The sequence below is a fragment of the Nerophis ophidion genome, linkage group LG19 (assembly GCF_033978795.1).
Source record: "Nerophis ophidion isolate RoL-2023_Sa linkage group LG19, RoL_Noph_v1.0, whole genome shotgun sequence".
In the NCBI taxonomy this organism is placed as follows: domain Eukaryota; kingdom Metazoa; phylum Chordata; class Actinopteri; order Syngnathiformes; family Syngnathidae; genus Nerophis; species Nerophis ophidion.
Window position 1 is genome coordinate 11,535,038 of NC_084629.1, and position 24,098 is coordinate 11,559,135.

At 40.0% G+C, this 24,098-nt stretch overlaps 1 protein-coding gene across 3 annotated transcripts in view; it reads left to right on the plus strand.

The window, feature by feature from the left end:
• The first annotated feature begins 2,738 nt into the window (after positions 1-2,738).
• The window catches only part of bcl9 (BCL9 transcription coactivator), a 97,995-nt gene continuing 76,635 nt past the window's right edge, over positions 2,739-24,098 (plus strand). The window contains exons 1-2 of one of the 3 annotated variants that reach the window (XM_061879152.1): positions 2,739-3,336; positions 23,626-23,849. The gene's annotated coding sequence lies outside the window, so the exon portion shown is untranslated. The remainder of the gene's footprint in view (positions 3,337-23,625; positions 23,850-24,098) is intronic. The other 2 variants (XM_061879155.1, XM_061879154.1) reach the window with 2 other exon arrangements.

Consider the following 24,098-nt stretch of genomic DNA (forward strand, 5'->3'; position numbering starts at 1 on the left):
ATGACAAACTACAAAAACACTGGTCAAAGATTGTCTATGCAGTATGACTAGAGCACTCTGCTGTTTTTTTTGGAATAACTACGGCAAATATGTGATACATCACATTGTAATTGTATTGTATGCATGTTCAAAATAAACTGAACTTTCTCTTCAAAGATCCCTTCATACAACAATAGCGCTTTTCTCTTTTTGAAGGGGCAACTTTATAAACGCTAGAGTTAAAGATCCTCCACAGTATGATAGGAGTGCTCTGTTGTTATTATGCAGCAACTGCAAAAAACAATCAAAGATGATCTATGTGGACAGTTGCGCTTTGCTGTGTGTAAAGACCTTATGCGAAAACTAGTCAAAGAGATTTTATATAACAGGAGTGCTTGGCTGTTTTTTAGGACCTTGTGCAAAATAATGTTTGAGAGAGGGGTGCACTGTTGTTGTTTTTTTAAAACATTCCTATCAAAGATCTCTTAAGCAACAAGAGCTCTCCGCTATTTTTAAGCAGCAACTGCATAAACACTTGTCAAAGATCCTCTATACAGTATGACAGGAGTGCTCAACTGTTATTATGCAGAAACTGCAAAAACAGTCAGAGATCCTGTATAGGGACAGGAGCACTATATATTTTTTTAGGACCCAGTGCAAAACACTAGTCAGATATCCTCTAATTAGACAGGAGCGCTTCACTCTGTTTAACGACGATCATGCTGCTAAAAGATCGTCTGTACAGTCTGACAGGTGTGCTCTGCTGTTTTCATGCAGCAACTGCAAAAACAGTCAAAGATCCTCTACAGTATGCAAAGAGTGCTATGTCATTTATAAGCACTAACAAAAACAATAGTCAAAGATCCTCTATTTGGAAAGATGTGCTCTGCTGTCATAATATAGCAAATGCATAAACACTATAGTCAATGATCCTCTATACAGTATAGGAGCGCTCAGCTGCTTTTATGCAGCAACTGCAAAAACAATCAAAGATCCTCTACAGTATGAGAGTGCGCTGTTGTTTTTAACCACCAACTGCAAAAACACAAGTCATAGATCCTCTACAGCAGATATTCTCAAACTGTGGTACAGGCTTTGTCGGGGGGTCCGTTAAGGAATCCCTTCGTTAAAGTACAGGGTTTTACTTTCCCATATTGCAACACAGTGTTACTGTTCAAACTTGTGCCAAAATAGTAAATATACCTGTTAAATAAAACCGCGGCCTTGTTTTTAATGAATACTTAGGCCTATTACGCTACTGTATTTAAATGTTGGTCAATATGGTGGTACTTGGAGAGCCATTTTTATGAGGTGGTACTTGGTGAAAAAAGTTTGAAGACCACTGCTCTACAGAAAGACAGATGAAGATAAAGGACCTTAGACTGTTTTTCATGCAGCAACTGCAAAATCCGTCAAAGATCCTTCATTTGCCAGGAGTGCTTGGTTGTTTTTAAAGACCTAGTCAAAGATCCTATAATTAGACAGGAGTGATCTGCTGTTTTGATGAATCCGGTGCCAACATACCTAAAGTTGCTTGTTAGATATAGATGCAGTGTTTAAAATGTCGGTTTGTTTCTTTTTACACTTTAGCAAGATAACATATTTTGAATGATGGCAGACATGTACAGTGGGGCAAAAAAGTATTTAGTCAGCCACCGATTGTGCAAGTTCTCCCACTTAAAATGATGACAGAGGTCTGTAATTTTCATCATAGGTACACTTCAACTGTGAGCAACAGAATGTGAAAAAAAATCCAGGAATTCACATTGTGGGAATTTTAAAGAATTTACGTGTAAATTATGGTGGACAATAAGTATTTGGTCAACCATTCAAAGCTCTCACTGATAGAAGGAGGTTTTGGCTCAAAATCTCACGATACATGGCCCCATTCATTCTTTCCTTAACACAGATCAATCGTCCTGTCCCCTTAGCAGAAAAACAGCCCCAAAGCATGATGTTTCCACCCCCATGCTTCACAGTAGGTATGGTGTTCTTGGGATGCAACTCAGTATTCTTCTTCCTCCAAACACGACGAGTTGAGTTTATACCAAAATGGAAACATGGATGATACAGCAGAGGATCGGGAGAATGTCATGTGGTCAGTTGAAACCAAAATAGAACTTTTTGGTATAAACGCAACTTGTCACTGTTTGGAGGAAGAAGAATACTGAGTTGCATCCCAAGAACACCACACCTACTGTGAAGCATGGGGGTGGAAACATCATGCTTTGGGGCTGTTTTTCTGCTAAGGGGACAGGACGATTGATCCGTGTTAAGGAAATAATGAATGGGGCCATGTATCGTGAGATTTTGAGCCAAAACCTCCTTACATCAGTGAGAGCTTTGAATGGTTGACCAAATACTTATTGTCCACCATAATTTACACATGAATTCTTTAAAATTCCTACAATGTGAATTCCGTTTTTTTTTTTCACATTCTGTCTCTCACAGTTGAAGTGTACCTATGATGAAAATTACACACCTCTGTCATCATTTTAAGCGTGAGAACTTGCACAATCGGTGGCTGACTAAATACTTTTTTTTGCCCCACTGTATGTCCAAAAAGTGACCAAACAAGACCAAACTAGAAAAAAAAAAAGTGGGCGTTATAGATTTAGTGACGTTGTTTCTGTGGAGGTGGACAGGAGTGTGTGTCTTGTGTGGGACAGCAGCCTCACTGGCACACAGACCTGACCTAGAATTGTTACTTAGAATTCGGACTGAACCATTGGAGCCCAGCGTGGGGGTGTGCGCGCTGCTAGACCGACCGACGACAGGAAACGTTTGACTGGGGTGCAATGGAGTAGGACCACTGGAAAACTCGGGTGAAAGGGGGGGGAGACGTTTTCTTTTTTGGGGGGGGGATTTTACGATGGTGCCGTGAAAATGTTTTTTTTTTTTTTGCTGTGGCGTTTTTGGAATTAAAAGTCCCAGGTGAGTGTTGTTTTGGCCTCGACGAATCCACATTGTAGGGGGTGGGAAAAGAAAAAGAACCAGCAGCACTACCAGCAGCAGCACCACCACAGCCACAGCTCGCCTCCTGGCAACGGGCACACGCGGGGTCCTCCTCCCGGGGACATCTCACTCCGGTATCCGTCCCCCCCTCCCTCCCCACCCGAAGAAGGCTGGCTGGCCCCCGCGTTGCGTCCAGCCTGGTGCTCTGTGTCCACGTTAGAAGCCCGGCTTTTCTTCCGTCTTCTCCCCCGGCGGCAGAGCGACAAAAGCGGATTATTATTCACGATGGTCTCGGCATGGCGCACAAGCCGCGGACAAATGCTGTTTTTCTAGCTGCCGATACTGGAGGACCGCCCGTGCTTGAAAATGGAGGAAAGGGGGATACAATGGAGCTCCGTGGACGTAAGTCTTGTATTATTTTGCTCTTTCTTCTTTATTTTGTGCTGCTTTTTCCACGGCGCGGTGAGATTATAGGCCTTGTGTTTGGGCCAAGCGAGCGATTTAATTGTTACATTGTTAACGGAGCTAGCTAACTTGAACAGCCGAGCAAGAGGGCCCGGAGTGGGGCTTTTCTATTAACAATGCGCCTGGAGGTGGGACTGCTTCGTGGTGTCTTTAAGGGCCCAAGACGTCGCTGTTCTTCCCCGTTCTGTGCCTCCCTCTTCGGGGAAGACTTTGTTTGCGCTGGCCGAGGCTCCATGAATGCTCAAGTCCTCCCTTCCCCCCCCCATCACCACACACACATACACATTCACCACAGCAGCAGCAGAAGCAGCTCTGTGGCAAAACAGGAACAACTTCTTTTAGGGGGGAAAAAGGGAGAAAAAAAAAGTTCCAGGAGTTTTTCAAGCGCCATGGGGTTGACTTTTGTGTCCGCCATGAGTTGTCCAAGTGGGGCGCTGAGATTCAATGGAGGGAGGTGGTGGTGGGGGTGGAAGTCTGGATTGCAGCTGATGATGAAGTTTATTTATAGTTTGAAGGGTTTGGATGTGTATTTTAGGACGACTTCTTCTTGGAGGAACTTTAAAACATGCTTTACTGAGGGAATATCCACAGGTAGCATGCTTTAAAAAATAAAAAAAAGTGTTAGATGTAAATATAAACGGAATACAAATAAATCATTTTCAACCCATATTCAATTGAATATGCTACAAAGACAAAATATTATGTTCAAACTGATGAACATTTTTTTTTTTTTGCAAAAATCATTAACTTTAGAATTTGATGCCTGCAACACATGACAGAGAAGTTGGGAAAGGTGGCAATAAATACTGATAAAGTTGAGGAATGCTCATCAAACACTTATATGGAACATCCCACAGGTGTGCAGGCAAATTGGGAACAGTTGGGTGACATGATTGGGTATAAAAGCAGCTTCCATGAAATGCTAAGTAATTCACAAACAAGGATGGGGTGGGGGTCACCACTTTGTAAGCAAATTGTCGAACATTTTTAGAACAACATTTCTCAACAAGCTATTGCACGGAATTTAGGGATTTTACCATCTACGGTCCGTAAAGTCATCAAAAAGTTCAGAGAATCTGGAGAAATCACTGCACGCATGCGACGATATTATGGACTTTTGATCCCTCAGGTGGTACTGCACCAAAAACCGACACCAGTGTGTAAAGGATATCACCACATGGGCTCAGGAACATTTCATAAAACCACTGTCAGTAACTACAGTTGGTCGCTACATCTGTAAGTGCAAGTTAAAACTCTAGTATGCAAAGCCAAACCAATTTATCAACACAATCCCGAGCTCACCTAAGATGGACTGATGGAAAGTGGAAAGGTGTTCTGTGGTCTGACGAGTCCACATTTCAAATTATATTTGGAAACTGTGGACGTGGTGTCCTCCAGAACAAAGAGGAAAATAACCGATCTGATTGTTATGGGCGCAAAGTTCAAAAGCTATCATCTGTGATGGTATGGGGGTGTATTAGTGCCCAAGGCATGGGTAACTTACACATCTGTGAAGGCACCATTATTGCTGAAAGGTCCATAAAGGTTTTTGAGCAACATATGTTGTCATCCAAGCAACGTTATCATGGATGCCCCTGCTTATTTCAGCAAGACAAGTGTTACAACAGCATGGCTTCGTAAAAAAAGAGTGCGGGTACTTTCCTGGCCCGCCTGCAGTCCAGACCTGTCTCCCATCGAAAATGTGTGGCGCATTATGAAGCTTAAAATACGACAGCGGAGACCCCGGACTGTTGAACGACTGAAGCTCTACATAAAACAAGAATGGGAAAGAATTCCACTTTCAAAGCTTCAACGATTAGTTTCCTCAGTTCCCAAACGTTTATTGAGTGTTGTTAAAAGAAAAGGTGATGTAACACAGTGGTGCACATGTCCTTTCCCAACTACTTTGGCACGTGTTGCAGCCATGAAATTCTGAGTTAATGATTATTTGCAAAAAAAATAAAGTTTATGAGTTTGAACATCAAATATCTTGTCTTTGTAGTGCATTCAACTGAATATGGGTTGAAAAGGATTTGCAAATCATTGTATTCCGCCCGATTGTAGCTGAGATAGGCGCCAGCACCCCCCGCGACCCCGAAAGGGAATAAGCGGTAGAAAATGGATGGATGGATGGATGTATTCCGTTTATTTTTACATCTAACACAATATCCCAACTCATATGGAAACAGGGTTTGTATAACAAAGCTTGCTGAGCTGTTGCAGTTAAGTTAGAAGGGTGATATTTTCCCCATAAAGCAAATATTGGTGTTTCAAGTAGGGGTGTAATGTTTAATTGATATATCTATAGATCCATTTATATTCCCTAAATTTCAAGTATATAATTCTTTGCTCCGTGAGTTTGCCTTCCGGAAAAAAGGTATCGATCCAAGATCGTATTAAAATGAAATCGATCGATTTAATCGGTACTAGCAAAAGGAAAACTTTGGATGTAAGAACGGCAGACTTTATATGAAGTTTAGCAATTTTGTACAGCCGAATAGGGAACGGACTTTGGTTGAAAAGACAAGATGAGCGTAGCAAAAGATTACTGTCCGTTTGAAAAAATCCAAAAAACTGCCATAGCACCGGGAGGACTTTACTGGTTTTAGCCATATTTTTTTCGCTTACTGCAGCACTCGTTTTTACTTTCTCTTCTCACTCCATGCAGAGAATCAACAGCGAGAAACCAAGTTGGCGCAACCAAAGATTAATTGCTATATCGATGTATATTCCCTAAATTTCAAGTATATCAATCTGTGCTCTGTAACTTTGCCTTTACGGAAAATAGGTACTGATCCTAGATCGTTTTAAAAGGGAATGATCGATTTAATCGGTACTAGCAAAAAGAAAACATTGGATGTAAGAACGGCAGACTTTATATGAAGTTTAGCAATATTGTACACCCGAGTAGGGAACAGACTTGGGTTGAAAAGACAAGATCAGCGCAGCAAAAGATTACTGTCCGTTTGAAAAAATCCAAAAAACTGCCATCGCACTTGAGGTCGTTTCTTTTTTTATCCATAATTTTTTTGCTTACTGCAGCACTCATTTTTACTTTCTCTTCTCACTCCATGCAGACAATCTGCAGCGTGAAACCATGTTGGCGCAACCAAACATTAATTGATATCTCGATAGATCGATTTATATACCTTAAATTGCAAGTATATCAATGTGTTCTCGGTAACTTTGCCCTACGGAAAATATGTATCGATCCAGAACATTTTAAAATGGAATCGATTGATTTAATCGCTGCTAGCAAAAGGAAAACATTGGATGTAAGAACGGCAGACTGTATATGAAGTTTAGCAATTTTAATAACAAGGACGTTAAGTCTATTTGCCCGCCTGTGGCGTCGTCAAAACTAAGATGGTGGATATTTAAGGTGGTCGAGAGAGGTCATAACAAACGTAAATGCCACAAGATGATGTCATTAATTACAACGTATCAACTATCAGCTACGGCACGACTGCTTATGCCACAACAAACACAAACGACACAATATAGTAAAGCCATAACACAACTTTATGCCACAAAAGACGTGATCGACACAACGGAAGGGACGGCGTGGCGCAGTGGGAGAGTGGCCGTGCGCAACCCGAGGGGCCCTGGTTCAAATCCCACCTAGTACCAACATCGTCACGTCTGTTGTGTCCTGAGCAAGACACTTCACCCTTGCTCCTGATGGGTGCTGGTTGGCGCCTTGCATGGCAGCTCCCTCCATCAGTGTGTGAATGTGTGTGTGAATGGGTAAATGTGGAAGTAGTACCTTGAAGGTAGAAAAGTGCTATACAAGTACAACCCATTTATCATTTATTTATTTATCATTTAAGTGTTAGAAACAAATAAATACAAGAGTTGGATAAAGGAGGCTACGCAAAATACGAAGCAAGGGGCCAACGCCATCAACATGAGGGGGGAGACATGCTTCCGCACACCTGGGACACTGTCATCGCCGATGCCAGGGCGACGAACAGATACTGTATGGTCGAGGTTACTTTACTTGGCAGGTACATAAACTGTTAAAATGTAGGTTTCTGTACTTCTTTTGAAAATCGCTTGAATGTTGTGAGCAGAAAAAGTTTTTCTCTTGTTAATTCAACCTGTTGTTGGTTTCACTTTATTCAAATAAGATAATGAAGGGTCCTGTACCCAGTCACCATGGTTGAAATTTGTTTGCTAAAAGGTTACTATATCGATTTCAACTTACTGAATCATTTTTTGGTTCATTTCGTTGTAAAATAGTATTGCCTCTGAATCGTGTCGACAAACACAAACTCTGAATTGAATCGAATTGTTAAAACTAATCGTTACACCCCTAGTTTGAAGTGTAGTGATGCTGCTGTAGAATTAACCACAGCTAAATTTGATAATGCTAATTTTCCCTTGGATACACACACCTTCTCAAACTTACTTACGTCACAATTTAGGGCTGGGCAATACAACTGAAAACTTTATCACAAAAGTTTTTTTTAATATTGATCAATATTGATAATTATTGATATTTTTAATGACCCACAGCAAATATGGACCAGGTGAAAATATATATTGTTAAAATTTGTATTGCAAATGTAACTTTCCTCGAATTATAATCCCCTCAGCTATCAAGGCAGAAAAAAAAGAAAATGTCAACACAACCATGGAAACACTCAAATTCATGTAAACAAAATTCTAAAGTGTGAAAATGTAAACTTGGTGAAACCTGAGAAGAACAATTTATGTCTGTTGTCATTAGGATGCTGACTGCTAGGATGTTCTAATATTCCCATTTATATTAAAAATGTCTCATAATCCTCGCAAAGAAACCCCAAGCGTCGTTTCATGTTCTCGCCATGTCAAAGTGGGGCGGCGTGGCTCGGTTGATAGACCGGCCATGTGAGCATCTTAAGTGTTCCAGGTTCTATCCCCGCTTCTGCCATCCAAGTCACAGCTGTTGTGTCCTTGGGCAAGACACTTTACCCACCTGCTCACAGTACCACCCACGCTTGTTTAAATCTAACTTAGATAATGTGTTTCACTATGTAAAGCCCTCTGAGTCACTCAAGAAAAGGGCTATATAGATATAATTCACACAATTCACACACAAAGTGTACCATCTTGTTGGAGTACGTTTTCAGCCATTTACTTTCCAGGTGAGAAGCATGATTTATGATCTACAATAAACTTCCATGGAGCAAAGAAGCGAGGAAACACCTTGCTAGTTGATCATTTTGAAATTGTACACAAGCTTGTTATCACAGCGTCGCAATTAACGGTTTGTCTGCGTTAGCGCTTGTACTAACAATATTCCTAATACTTGATTATTTTCAAGTCCCGAAATGTAAATGGAGTATTGTTGGTACTTTTTGGATGGTTATCTTTTGGATTTTATGTGCGTAATACAGTACCTCCCATTGTAAGACTTTTATTTAAGTTTATGTGATATCGAGAATTAGGGCTGGGCGATATATCGATATACGCGATATATCGCGGTTTGTCTCTGTGCGATATAGAAAATGACTATATCGTGATATTCAAATATACGTTCCCACGCAGTTGTTTTTAGCTGCGGGCATTAAACTGCATGCGTCTCTCCCTCTTTCTTATCTTTCCTTCTCACAGAGACTTATAAGAAGCGCACCTTCTTACATACGTCATGCGTGCAACGTCACCCACCCTCCCCGAGCAGAGAGGTAGCAGCATGGGTAACGTTAGCTGTGATGCTAGCAAAGCCGTGCAAGTGGTATTACGAGAGAAAGAAGGTGCAAATCTGATAACAAATGAAGGAAGAATTAATTCCCAAGAAAAACAGCAGTGGGTCCATCGTCTGGCGGTAGTTCGGTTTCAAGCGGTAAGATGTCGAATAGACACCTTTAATTTGTTAAGTGTGGGGCACAAGCGTAGCTACCAAAGGTAGCATTACTGCTAATATGTAGCATCATTTGAAAAGTCACCCGCTAATAACTGTTTAATAAATACAGTTTTGGTCAATTGACTTAGTTGTGATTTCCTTCTCAGCATGAAAGTTTAAAATGAGCATTTATTAATGCAGTATGAAGAAGATTGTTTTAATGTAGACACGTAGAATCATCATAGTGCTGTGATTATATGTAGGCTAAGACAAAATATTGAGATATATATCGCGTATCACGATATGGCCTAAAAGTATCGAGAGATTAAAAAAAGGCCATATCGTCCAGCCCTATCGAGAATACAAAAAAGCATCCATCCGTCGTGTTTTTCATAACAATTGTGAACAATAGGCAAAATTCCCAAAAATGTGCAGTTCCCCTTTGATTCTGTATGACTGTGCATCATCGACAACCAAACATGTTGATGCCATCCATCCATCCATTTTCTACCGCTTGTCCCGTTTGGGGTCGCGGGGGTTGCTGGAGCCTATGTCAGCTGCACATGGGCGGAAGGCAGGGTACACCCTGGACAAGTAGCCACCTTATCGCAGGGCCAACACCGATAGACAGACAACAAGATGCTAAACTTTCAAATAATAATTTACACACATGGTTTCCTTATAGTGTCAGCAAACTTTTATTCCATCCATCCATCAATTTCCTACCGCTTATTCTCTTTCTTAGACAACAAATTAGTTGCCTTTGTCATTCTGCTGCCTTCTAAAGCACACAAGTGGAAATTATTCTTTATTCCAAAGACATTTGTGGTATTGTAAATACCATAAGTGTTGATTACGGAAAAATATGCTAAAACCGATTTTAACAATGACATGCAGTATCTCATCGAGTCAGCACACTTGTATTTGTATCAAAATGTTCCCCTTCTCATTTTGTTGCCTTTAAAAACACAGTAATATGAGTGCTTTAAAATTCTGAGGTTTTTTTGTTCCATTAAATATTGATCTACTAAAGCTAACTTTTGCTTTATTGTATAAGCCAATTTCTCATAGGATTAGCACACTTTTATTTCTTAAAAAAGTTCCCTGTGTCATTTTGCTGCCTTACATAAAGGTAGTAGGATTGTAGAAAACATAGAATTAAGAAGTTAGACATCCTTGTACATCTGGAACGCACCGTTAGAAGTGGCTCCGCTCTGTATATGGACATACTTTTAGCTGTGCGAGCCGCTCTCAGGACACCATGGTCAGTACGTGTCGATGCACTTAATTAGTCCGATTTCTCAAATAGTTCGGCTCTAAATAAGCCTCCTACAGCTCACGGAAACACATTAATCCAATGTGTTCGGTTTTTGAAAAGTTGGACTAACGAACCGAGATTATTACGATGAATTGATTAACCTGGACCCCGACTAAAAATAGTTGAAAAACTTATTCGGGTGGTACCATTTAGTGGTCAATTGTACGGAATATGTACTGTACTGTGCAATCTACTAATAAAAGTATCAATCAATCAATCAATGCGATTGGAATCAACAAAACATTTTGAAGTGCATTAATGGTAGAAAAAAAGAAACCGAGATCTATTTAGAAAGGTAGCTAAAGAAAATGTAAACTTGCTGGCTTAATTTGGACTCTAACTTAATACGAATGAGTTAAAAGATGAAGTAGGTAAATATATTACAAGGTGAATACTAAGGCGTATACAAACTTCTTTCACGTTGCATTTGTGCACTCCAAACTGATTAACAATAACTTTGTATTCTACACAACTGGCAAGGTAGTCCCGAACAATAGCAAAGCTCATCTGGAACAGAGTCAGTTGGGGCACAAATCTTTTCCTTCAAATATTAAACTCCTTTCTATCCATTGTAAATGAGCTACTGTGTGGAACAATTTCCATTGCGGATCAATAAAGTTTGTCTCAGGCAATCCAAAGAGCCTTTTGAATTAACTCTGAGACATTCAAAAGTTTTTGTTTCCATGATTCTTCGTCTAAAAATTACTTTGAAAAAACTCTGCTGGCGGTCGTTCTTTGCTTCGGACCTCCGCCCCGATACATTATTGGTAGCAGCGTCGTGTTTGTAGCGCAATCCATGATCGTTTCTTGATGCTGTCTGTTATTTAACATCAGCATTGCCATTAGAGACGTAATATTTGTAACCTGTGCCAAAATACTGCGGACATCTCTTAAAACAAGTTATAAAGATCCGCAGATTGCTTTTGTGACGTCATAGGTCAACTGTAAAAGGAATTCATTTATCCGTTCTAAAATGAAATAAGCACCCCCCCAGTGTACAGGTGGCACATGGCATATGACCAATAGTCAAATTACAGAGTGTGCATTTGAGAAATCAGACTAATTTAGTGCATGGAAACGTAGTGATTGTATAATTACATGTTTGTAGCAGCTTGTTGCTCTCAATTTTGCGGGACTTGGCCAGAGTGTGTAATCATTGTCGTTTATATAGCACAAACCTTAGTAAAAAGGTTTTGTAGATACCATATTTTAACAAGTGCAAAAATGTAGGGACAGCGGTCGAATGTGTCGTTATTGTCATCTTTTTGGTTTATATTTAATCCAATTTTCTTTTAAGAGTACACCTGAAAAATACATAAAAAAATCAACTGAATTTTATCTTGTCCAAACTTGTTGACTCTTGTCAGACTTGTGGGGATAATTTAGCTTGAAAACTTGTCCAAATAGTCCCAAATGTGCAACTACTGACCTGGTGTCCTTAAAATAAAGTGTACTCAATGTACCTGAGTCTCAATGCATTAGCTTACCCGCTGTCTCTTTATTCTGCTTGTTTTGGGCATAAATATCCTCCTTGGTTGACGTTATCTTTGGATAGCAGTGAGTGCCTCTTCCATACTTCTTCAGAAATAAGAAGTCTGTATGACTTTATGTCATCAAAAGCTAAACTTGCTGATGCTAACTTTTAAGTAATAATATTCACTGTTTCCGTATGGTGTTGGCAAATGTTGCCATTGTCATTCTGCTGCCTTCTAAAGCACACAAATGTAAAATAATTTTCCTAATTTCCGATCGTGTTAGCACCCTTTTGAATCTATAAAAATCAAAAGTAATTTTGTTGCCTTTCAAATCAGTGGTAGAATTGTACAAAATGTAGAAGTAAAAACTGTGTGACTTAGTAATCCACAGCTAAACATGCTTGTGCCAACTTTCAGATGATGATACTCAAAGTTTCCTTATAGTTTTATCAAACTTTTATTTGGACAACATACTGTTGCCCTTGTCATTCTGTTGTCTTCTAAAGCAAACACACATTTCTGAGGTGTTTTGTGGTATTATTTGTTAGGAAGGGTTGATGACAGCTAAATATGCCAGAGCTCATTTCTGATTAACTAGAAGATGGTAGTTTTAGATAAGGATGGGAAAAGATACTATTTTTCCGGTTCCGATTCCGCTTTCGATTCTGTTTAACGTTCAGTTCTTTATTGTAGGGCTGGGCGATATGGCCTTTTTTTAATATCGCAATATTTTTAGGCCATATCGCAATATACAATATATATCTCGGTATTTTGCTTTAACCTTGAATGAACACTTGATGCATATAATCACAGCAGTATGATGATTCTATGTGTCTACATTAAAACATTCTTGTTCATACTGCATTAATATATGCTCATTTTAAACTTTCATGCACCAAAGGAAATTACAACTATGTCAATTTACCAAAACTGTGTTTATTAAAGTTATTAGCAGGTGACTTTACAAACGATGTTTCATATTAGCAGTAAAGCTACTTTTGGTAGCAACGCTTGTGCCCCACACTTCACAAATTTTTCGCCATATTCCCGCTTGAAGCCGAACCATCGCCAGATGATGGACCCCGTGCTGTTTTTCTTGGGAATTAATTCTTCATTCATTTGTTACCAGATCCGCACCTTCTCTCTCTCTCGTATTATTCCTCGCACGGTTTTGCTAGCATCACAGCTAACGTTAGCCGAGCTGCTACCTCTCTGCTGGGCGAGGGCGTATATATATGTTAACTAATGTAAGTTTGTGCGCTCGCTGTGTGTGAGAAGGAGACACAAGAAGGAGTGAGAAGAGCCTGTAGTGTAATGCCCGCAGCTAAAAGCAACTGCGTGAGAACGTATACTCGAATATTACGATATAGTCATTTTCTATATCGCAGAGAGACAAACCCGCGATATATCGCGTATATCGATATATCGCCCAGCCATACTTTATTGGTTCTCATATCGAATCTCATTTGAAAAAACGATAACGAACTAAATTGGCCCTAGTGTGTGAATGTGAGTGTGAATGTTGTCTGTCTATCTGTGTTGGCCCTGCAATGAGGTGGCGACTTGTCCAGGGTGTACCCTGCCTTCCGCCCGATTGTAGCTGAGATAGGCGCCAGCGCCCCCCGCGACCCCGAAAGGGAATAAGCGGTAGAAAATGGATGGATGGATGGATGGATAACGAACAAGTTGATTAGCGTTAACGTTCTTTAGTTTCAAAGAAACATGAATGTGCAAACTCAACAGTGAGTTGTTAAGAGGCTGACAGCTTTATTAGGGTAACAGGGTCAGGGTTCCTCAGGTTTTTTATTTTTTTTAGTAACTATTATAATACAAAATGGCTTCACGGAGGCAGAGGGGTTAGTGCGCCTGCCTCACAATACAAAGGTCCTGAGTAGTCTGGGGTTCAATCCCGGGCTCGGGATCTTTCTGTGTGGAGTTTGCATGTTCTCCCCGTGAATGCGTGGGTTCCCTCCGGGTACTCCGGCTTCCTCCCACTTCCAAAGACATGCACCTGGGGATAGGTTGATTGGCAACACTAAATTGGCCCTAGTGTGTGAATGTGAGTGTGAATGTTGTCTGTTTATCTGTGTTGGCCCTGCGATGAGGTGGCGACTTGTCCAGGGTGTACACCGCCTTCCGCCCAATTGTAGCTGAGATAGGCACCAGCGCACCGTGACCTCAAAGGGAATAAGTGGTAGAAAATGGATGGATGGATGGAATAATAAAATATTGAATTAAATATAATGGCTATTTTAGAAGAATATATGAGCTGACCACTCAAAAGTAAAATTCCATGTCAGCTAATGACAAATACAAGCAAGTCAAGGCCAATAAAAGTGTGCATTGTGCATTTCTTCAACCATCAGCTATTAACATTAATTATTGTTTTGTAGAAAAATAAGCATATATGTTTATTTCAGGAAAGATATGAGATTTTTGGGACAAATTACACTGTATCCGCTTTGGAGAACAATTCTCAGACAGTGAGACAGGGAGGAAGCGTGCACAGCCTGCCAATCAGATGCTGTTTTGTCACGATTTGCATGATCGGTATTAATTTTATGTTTACTGTTAATATTAGCAGCTTTAACAATTAAGTGCTAACATGACAGGCAGAGTTAGTTACCTGTAGTACAAACCCCGTTTCCAAATGAGTTGCGAAATTGTGTTAGATGTAAATATAAACAGAATACAATGATTTGCAAATTCTTTTCAATCCATATTCAGTTGAATGCACTACAAAGACAAGATATTTGATGTTTAAACTCATAAACTTTATTTTTTTTTTTGCAAATAATAATTAACTTAAAATTTCATGGCTGCAACATGTGCCAAAGTAGTTGGGAAAGGGCATGTTCACCACTGTGTTACATCACCTTTTCTTTGAACAACACTCTATAAATGTTTGGGAACTGAGGAAACTAATTGTTGAAGCTTTGAAAGTGGACTTTTTTCCCATTTTTGTGTTTTGTAAAGCATCATTCGTTCAACAGTCCAGGATCTCCGCTGTCGTATAGTACGCTTTATAATGCACCACACATTTTCGATGAGAGACAGGTCTGGACTGCAGGCGGGCCAGGAAAGTACCCGCACTCTTTTTTTTACTTAGCCATGCTGTTGTAACACGTGCTGAATGTGGCTTGGCATTGTCTTGCTGAAATAAGCAGGGGCGTCCATGAAAAAGACGGCGCTTAGATCGCAGCATATGTTGTTCCAAAACCTGTATGCACCTTTCAACATTAATGGTGCCTTCACAGATGTGTAAGTCACCCATGCCTTGAGCACTAATGCACCCCCATACCATCACAGATGCTGGCTTTTGAACTTTGCATCAATAACAGTCTGGATGGTTTGCTTCCCCTTTGGTCCGGATGACACGATGTCGAATATTTTCAAAAATAATTTGAAATGTGGACTCGTCAGACCACAGAACACTTTTCCACTTTGCATCAGTCCATGTTAGATGATCTCGAGCCCAGAGAAGCCGGCGGCGTTTCTGGATGTTGTTGATAAATGGCTTTGCATAGTAGAGCTTTAACTTGCACTTACAGATGTAGCCACCAACTGTATTTAGTGACAGTGGTTTTCTGAAGTGTTCCTTAGCCCATGTGGTGATATCCTTTAGAGATTGATCCCGGTTTTTGATACAGTGCCGTCTGAGGGATCGAAGGTCACGGTCATTCAATATTGGTTTCCGGCCATGCCGCTTATGTGGACTGATTTCTCCAGATTCTATCAACCTTTTGATGATATTATGGACTGTAGATGTTGAAATCCCTAAATTTCTTAAATTGCACTTTGAGAAACGTTGTTCTTAAACTGTTTGACTATTTGCTCACGCAGTTGTGGACCAAGGAGTGTACCTCGCCCCATCCTTTCTTGTGAAAGACTTAGCATTTTTTGGGAAGCTGTTTTTATACCCAATCATGGCACCCACCTGTTCCCAATTAGCCTGCACACCTGTGGGATGTTCCAAATAAGTGTTTGATGAGCATTCCCTAACTTTAGCAATATTTATTGCCACCTTTCCCAACTTCTTTGTCACGTGTTGTTGGCGTCAAATTCTAAAGTTAATGATTATTTGCAAAAAAAAAAAAAGTTTATCAGTTTGAACATCAAATATGTTGTCTTTGTAGCATATTTAACTGAATATGGGTTGAACATGATTTGCAAATCATTGTATTCTGTTTATATTTACATCTAACACAATTTCCCAACTCATCTGGAAACAGGGTTTGTACATCGCCGCCGCTGCTGCTGGTTGAGATTCACTTCCAGCTCGGGCAGGATAGAAAACACGTCATTCATCCTAAGCTTTCACATTCTGTGTATGCTAGTGTTTCTGTTAGTATTTCCTCTCTTTGATGACATATCCACTTTGCAAGTATTGCAAGCTGCCCTGTTGTCATCCTTTCTTGTGAATAACTCCAGCTTTTGTTTGGTGACGCCACACGTCCACAGCCGTCAATAAGGGAATCGTTTACAAAATTGGAAAATAATTCCCAGGAATCTAGACACTAGGAACTGGTTCTAAATAAGAACCGGTTTTCAATTCTCATCCCTAGTGTTAGCACAAGTTTTATTGTATCAAAATGTTTTACATGTCATTGTGTTGCTTTGTAAAGCATACAAAGATGATATAATAAAAAAATCATAAGGTTTGAATGTAGGGCTGGGCGATATATCGAGTTTGTAAGATATATCAATATATTTTTAAACAAGATATGAACTAAGAAAATATCGTAATATCGATATAATTTTTTTCACATTAAAATGACCAAAAGTTGCTTATTTGTTGTGTTCCTTGGTCTCCCAGCTTCCCCTCCATGGTCTACTAAACCCCTCTCTTCCCTCCTTCCAAGACGTGCTTGCACGTATAAGAACATCCATGATTGGTTGGCTGTTTACTATGATGAGTCACGATTGGTTAGGGACAGGCCAATCAGAGGCAAGATAGGGCGGGTCATTGAACCAGAAAGGGAAATCACAAAGTGCCTGCCTGCAAATGTATTTTTTTTTATCAGAGTTTTATACATCTTGTATTATTTGCACAGCTATGTTATTTATTTTATGTATAAATAATATTTTTTTATTTTATGTATGTTATGTAAATCTGTACTAGTTTCTTTTCTGTGCTGTTAACACCGATTTTGACTAACTAGGTTAATAAAAGTGCCACTGACTGTTTGCAGTACAGTTGTCATTCACTTCAATTTCACTGAATATTGCTCAAAAACAAATATCTTTATATGTATACTTTCACCGAAATATATATCAAAATATATATCGAATATCGAGTTTAAGTTTCGCCCGATTGTAGCTGAGATAGGCGCCAGCGCCCCCCGCGACCCCAAAAGGGAATAAGCAGTAGGAAATGGATGGATGGATGGATATTGAGATATACTTTTTCGTCCATATTGCCCAACGTTATTTGAATGCGATTCTTCTGCGCTATTATTTGATACTAGGTAGTAATGTATGGCTTTTTGTCACCCACAGCTAAACATGCTAATGCTAACTTTAAATTAACAATCCACTGTTTTTTTATGGTGTTACCAAACTTATTTGGACAACAAATTGTTGCCTTTTTCAGTTTGTTCCCTTCCAAAGGACACACAAGTAACCATTGTTTGTTGTTAAGAATGTATTTTGTTGAATATGTAAATGGTAAATGGGTTATACTTGTTTAGCGCTTTTCTACCTTCAAGGTACTCAAAGCGCTTTGACACTATTTCCACATTCACCAATTCACACGCTGATGGCGGGATCTGCCATGCAAGGCCCTAACCGCGACCCATCAGGAGGAAGGGTGAAGTGTCTTGCTCAAGGACACAACGGACGTGACGAGGTTGGTAGTAGATGGGGATTGAACCGGAAACCCTCAGGTTGCAGGCACGGCCACTCTCCCAACCTCGCCACGCCGTTAAGAAAACAAATATGGACTTGGTTGTCACTTCTAATGCTAACTTTCACCTAATGTACACAGGTACCTGTAATAGCACACAATTATTTGTACAGTAAAACAAAGTGCCTCACAAAACAGACAAATAAATCCACATTGCCAAGGTGTGGATGTGACCTTTTGAGCTATTAATATTGTTTTTAAGAAGGTATTTTGTTGGTGAAAGCAAATATGGACTCTTGTCACCCACAGTTAAACATTCTGATCCCAGCCTTTACTTCATAATACTTTATACACAGTTTCTTCTAGTATTGGAACCATTTATATTGTATTCATGTGGCCTTTTGAGCTATTGTTTTCTATTAAGAACATATTTTGTCGCAATTATGGACTCTGGTGTCACCCACAGATTCTAATGCTAACTTTTGCGTCCTAATAATAATAACATCCACAGTTACCTATTTTTCTAACAAACGTTTCCCTATGTGATTTTGCTGCCTTACGAAGCACACAAGAGAAATGCAATTTACATTTCCAAAGTGTGGATGTGACCTTTTGATTTGCTATTAAGAAGCATGAATTCTTTCGTCACCTGCAGCTAAACATGCTAATGCTAACTGTCATATTACAATATACAGTTTCATTTAGTAACAGCACACTTTTTCAGACAAATTGCTCTCCAATTTAATTTTGCTGCCTTACAAGCACAGCTATGTATAATTTTAAGAATGCATTTTGTTGTTTGTCAAGAAAACATACACAACGAATCCCTTGTCACCCACAGCTAAACACGCTAACTTTGACTTCACTCCGTGTAAATCACGACTAAACATGCTGAATAATCTGTTTTTGAAGTGTGGACACACTTTTTTCACATTATAAAAACTTTAATAAACGTAGACGCAGTGTTTTGAATAATATTTTCACATACTTAACAGCTGTATGAGGGTAAAAAGCGGTTGACCGTTGTCAGAACAACACTTCTTCAACAAAACAAATTGCGGGTGTGAAATAATGTTGCACAGTCGCAGATGGACTAATGTTTTCGGAACATTAATAGTCACAAATAAGAAGTTCACCACCGTGAAATCATCAAAACACCCAAAGGCAAAAAGCAGCTATCTCGTTGCTAGAGAGCTGGCTGGCAGCTAACGCCCTATTTAACACAAAGTACCATTAGAGTGGAAAAAAAAGTTGACTTTATATGCCTGATTGGGTTTCATTGTATCCATTAAACCATATCCAATTGTATTAACAATCCGCAAAGTATGTGAAAATACTGTCTAAACATTACAAAACGGCCAAAATCCAGTCAGCCATTTTGAATGGTCCGGTAATTTTCGTAGATTGACGTCATTGGAGTAACACTTCGGCACTATTACCACAGTATCAGATCAGTCATACTGGAAATACACAAAGTTTACTGAGCAATGTGCTGTCTATCATTCACAATCCCTATATAAGACATCAACACATAAGTTTTTCTTTTTTTTAATGCAGTGAACAAATAAATAAATAGTCCATCAATGGGGACTCTGTATTCCGCCCACAAAACCCTGTATTCCGCCCACAAAACCCTATAAATAACCATCCAAATCCCGCAACGCAATACTCTATATACATATTGTGGCCTGAATATTAACCAAATATTAGGGATGTTATTATAAGTGCTAACACAGACAAATTATTTTTTGCGGCGGATTGAAAACACAGCTAAGTAGCCAGCCCTCTGCTGCTTTACTATGAGCTGGCCGCAATGTCCTGATGTTCCCGCATCATTGCGTCTCGGCTCGTCAATGTTATTCTAGATTGTAAGTCATGCCTCTCATCTGGATGTTAGAAGGATTTATCCCTAAATCTAGAAGTTGTCCATCTCTGACATTCATTTTATACCCGGAGGTGGAGACAAACACACACAACGGAAGAAAAAGTATTTTCCTTGTTAACACTTTGTGTGCATTAGGATTAATTGTTCATCTAAATGGGAAGCTATGGACATCCTGTCAGTCGTCATCGAAGTAAGAGCTGACATTATACAGTAAGCTGTTGTTTTATGTTTGTAGTTTATACTTCTTGTTAAGCACTTATCAATACTACTACATGATGCTTAGTGTTTCACTAATGCTGGATCTGTTTAGCAGAGCTTTCAAAACTTGTAGCTCATTCTCCTTATAGTCAGGATCAACAATATAATTTCATGGATCGTAATTGTTTCCAAGGTAATCGTTGTTGGCTCTCACAAAGTCTGTATGATTTGCAGTGTTGTTGGTGATGAAGGAATCTGGGGTTTCTACCTCTACGTCATGCAATGACATGTCTGGCTGGCTCATTATCTTTCAAAATGGCTTGGGAAATGTCTGTGAGATTAATAATATTTAATCTAATTTACTCGCAAACTTTGTAACTTTTGGTGTCATATCAATCAATCAATCAAAGTTTATTTATATAGCCCTAAATCACAAGTGTCTCAAAAGGCTGCACAAGCCACAACGACATCCTATGCTCAGATCCTACAATAAGGTAAGAAAAGACTCAACGCAAAGGGATGACAATGGGAAACCTTGGAGGGGACCCCAGATCATACATCAGATATATATGATAATAGCTTCAATATAGAGGCAACTTGTTTTTCCACTCTACTGGTACATTATGGCGACTCCTTTTTGTGTAGTGCGAGACACGAAATAGCTTTAAAAACTAAAAGACAAATCAAAAACCCACTGAGATTTATTCCTGCTCACTGAACTGAAGCCCCGTGAGGTCTTGCATTGAGAAATAACAGCTTTGACACTTTAAGGCTTATTAAAGGGGCCCTAGTATGCAAAACTAACTTTCCTTACCTATTGGTATGATATCTGCTGTTGCATATTTGGGATCTGCATATGTCCCCAAAAATTTGAAATTCCATTTCAAATTTGTTGACATATTTTCCCAAGTGTGATGTCAGCAGATTCTCCATTAAAGGTATAATTTACTCAAAATGCTTTGCGTGAGTCCTCTATGTAGTCTGCCCTGTTTTTTGATAAGCTACTTTTTTCCCCACTATCCTCTTGTTGTGGGGCAGACTGAGTTGCCCATGCATCCCCTGCTGTTGTCATTTCTTTAAAAAAGTGGCGTATACAAACCCCGTTTCCATATGAGTTAGGAAGTTGTGTTGGATGTAAATATAAACGGAATACAATGATTTGCAAATCCTTTTCAACCCATATTCAATTGAATGCACTACAAAGACAAGATATTTGATGTTCAAACTCATAAACTTTTATTTTTTTCTGCAAATAATAATTAACTTAGAATTTCATGGCTGTAACACGTGACAAAGTAGTTGGGAAAGGGCATGTTTACCACTATATTACATCACATTTTCTTTTAACAACACTCAATAAATGTTTGGGAACTGAGGAAACTAATTGTTGAAGCTTTGAAAGTGGAATTCTTTCCCATTCTTGTTTTATGTAGAGCTTTAGTCGTTCAACAGTCTGGGGTCTCCGCTGTCATATTTTACGCTTCATAATGCGCCACAAACTTTCGATGGGAGATATGTCTGGACTGCATGCGGGCCCGGAAAGTACCCATACTCTTTTACTACGAAGCCACGCTGTTGTAGCACGTGGCTTGGCATTGTTTTGCTGAAATACGCAGGTGCATCCATGATAACGTTGCTTGGATGACAACATATGTTGCTCCAAAACCCGTATGTACCTTTCAGCATTAATGGTGCCTTCACAGATGTGTAAGTTACCCATGCCTTGGGCACTAATACACCCCCATACCATCACAGATGCTGGCTTTTGAACTTTGCGCCTATAACAATCCGGATGGTTATTTTCCTCTTTGTTCCGCAGGACACCACGTCCACAGTTTCCAAATATAATTTGAAATGTGGACTCGTCAGACCACAGAACACTTTACCACTTTGTATCAGTCCATCTTAGATGAGCTCTGGCCCAGCGAAGCCGGCGGCGTTCCTTGGTGTTGTTGATAAATGGCTTTCGTTTTGCATTGTAGAGTTTTAACTTGCACTTACAGATGTAGCGACCAACTGTAGTTACTGACAGTGGTTTTACGACGTGTTCCTGAGCCCATGTGGTGATATCCTTTACACACCGATGTCGGTTTTTGATGCAGTACCGCCTGATGGATCAAAGGTCCGTAATATCTTCACTTACGTGCAGTGATTTCTCCAGATTCTCTGAACCTTTTGATGATTTTCTGGACCGTAGATGGTAAAATCCTTAAATTCCTTGCAATAGCTCGTTGAGAAATGTTCTAAAAGAGTTCGACAATTTGCTTACAAATTGGTGACCCTCGCCCCATCCTTGTTTGTGAATTACTTAGCAATCATGGCACCCACCTGTTCCCAATTAGCCTGCACAACTGTGGGATGTTCCAAATAAGTGTTTGATGAGCATTCCTCAGCTTTATCAGTCTTTATTGGCACCTTTCCCAACCTCTTTGTCACGTGTTGCTGGCATCAAATTCTAAAGTTAATGATTATTTGCAAAACAAAAAATGTTTATACGTTTTAACTTCAAATATGTTGTCTTTGTAGCATATTCAACTGAATATGGGTTGAAAATGATTTGCAAATCATTGTATTCCGTTTATATTTACATCTAACACAATTTACCAACTCATATGGAAACGGGGTTTGTAGTTCAAACTTAATCCATTACTAACTTTGCAATGGAAGCGCTAAAAACTACAACAAAAATGGCGGGGAGAAGACGCTGTCGAAGTGGAGGAACGTAAATAAGACCGGCCACAAATCGCCACATGCTGAGATGTTCAGAAGGAGGCTTGAAAACAGTCTGTAAAACCTAATCAATGCAACAATTTCACCAAAGAACCACCATCACATGTCATATACACCACAAGGAAGGCCATCCATTTCTACCGCTTGTCCCTTATGGGGTCACGGGGGGCTGCTGGAGCCTTTACCAGCTGCACAAAGGCAGAAGGCGGGGTACATGTCGCCACCTCATTGCAGGGCCAACACAGATAGGCAACATTTACACTCACATTATTTCACTAGGGCCAATCTAGTGTTGCAGGAATGGTAGAATAAAAACCTATTTTTAATACTGAAAATTTGCATCAAATTTTACATACACAGCATGGTTCAATCGATTTACCACATAATACGCAATATGTCAACCACAGTTTCCACCGGTTAACATGTTATATTGCATTTCAACGCATGGAAGTAATTGCTGTTAAATGACATGAATGTGTGTTGGATTGAGTCCTATGAAAGCAAATACAGACTCTTTAGTGTGACATCCAGGCTTGGTCTCCATGCATACAAGGCACACTTTCTTATTAGAGGACTACAGCTCCTCTCAATTGCTAAGCAACACCGCTGTCAGCTTGCATGGTTTATGTGATGCACACAGGTTCTGCCTATTTACCACTTGTACGCTGCTGCCGTTTCATTATGTCAGTCTTATTGCCTGTATATTGCATACTGTATATGTATTGTAAAGAGGACAGCGCAACATTTATGTGCGCATCCCTTGGAAGTTGGAATCTGGCTTCCAAAAGGAGCTCGCAAACGCAGTCAGTGACCTCAACTTTGCACTGCTTGTATGTTTGCTCCATGTTGTCATGTCAACATGACTGACTGAGTGCTTTTTTTCGCCGTTTTGGGCTTGTTTGCTTGTCACCCCGTGAGCAAAGTTCTCTCTCTCCGTGTGTGTTGCAGGTGTGAATGACTTGTGGCTGTAGGGTGTCGCGAGTGGGCCAGCTTCCTGCACACACGCACACACACAGACATACACACACGCACACACACACGCACCCTCCAAGGAGGAGGGGGGCTGACTGCAAGGGCTCCGGTGGCGAGTACACATCAGCGCGCAGGGGACCTGAGGGAGGCCTGGTCCCTCCATATGAGGCCCTGCTCAAAGGGCAGGGGGGGCTTATGAGGTAAGGCAACTCTGCTGCTCTATCCTTTGGATATTTTATGTTTCTGTTACATATAATGCTTTAAGGTTGACTGAAATCCCGCCTGGGATGTTCGTAAACTCGGATTTGTTCACATTCCTCGTTGAAAGTAGTGGAAGTGCAAAATAATGTGTTCCTCGCTCAAACTAATGCAACGTAAACACACAACTGCTTTAACTAACACTGACTAACTAGCTTTAGTATACAAATAAGCTAACCACCCTTTAAAAT